Below are 556 nucleotides of genomic sequence, written 5' to 3'. Positions count from 1 at the left end.
GCACCCAATGACTTCTTCTTGTTCCCGAATGTCTAGAATAAATTGCGTGGACAACAATTTTCGTCGGCGGAAGATGCCGTTGATGCGTTCAAAAACCATATTATGGAGGTGTCTCAAGAAGATTGGAAAAACTGCTTTGACAAATGGTTCGAACGAATGCAAAAGTGTATTGACCATAAAGGAGAATACTTCGAAAAACAATAAAGCAGTTTTCAATGCCAAATTCCTGTTTTTTCATTGTTAGGTTCAAAATATAAATAGTGACCCTCGTACAACCAGATACATTTTGGCAAGTAATGGGAAAAAATGATAGTATTCTATAGGTCACAATAGTGGTCCATGCGACCAATGACGAGTTTTTTTTTTCTGTGTGACCACTGCAGGGTGCATCAAGAAATATAACCAAATATACATGCACTCACAAGAAAAGAAAATATTTCCCTACACATCTGTGTCTTCCTTATGAAGGAGACTTGAACTGAACACATCGCTGAAGTCTTTATGTTAAATCATGTAAGCAGCTCCATTCTGTATTTGTTTGTCAATCAATAGCACA

This window comes from Lepisma saccharinum, chromosome 16 (genome assembly GCF_977018435.1).
Source record: "Lepisma saccharinum chromosome 16, izLepSacc3.1, whole genome shotgun sequence".
In the NCBI taxonomy this organism is placed as follows: Eukaryota; Metazoa; Arthropoda; class Insecta; order Zygentoma; family Lepismatidae; genus Lepisma; species Lepisma saccharinum.
This window is presented reverse-complemented; position numbering follows the sequence as displayed.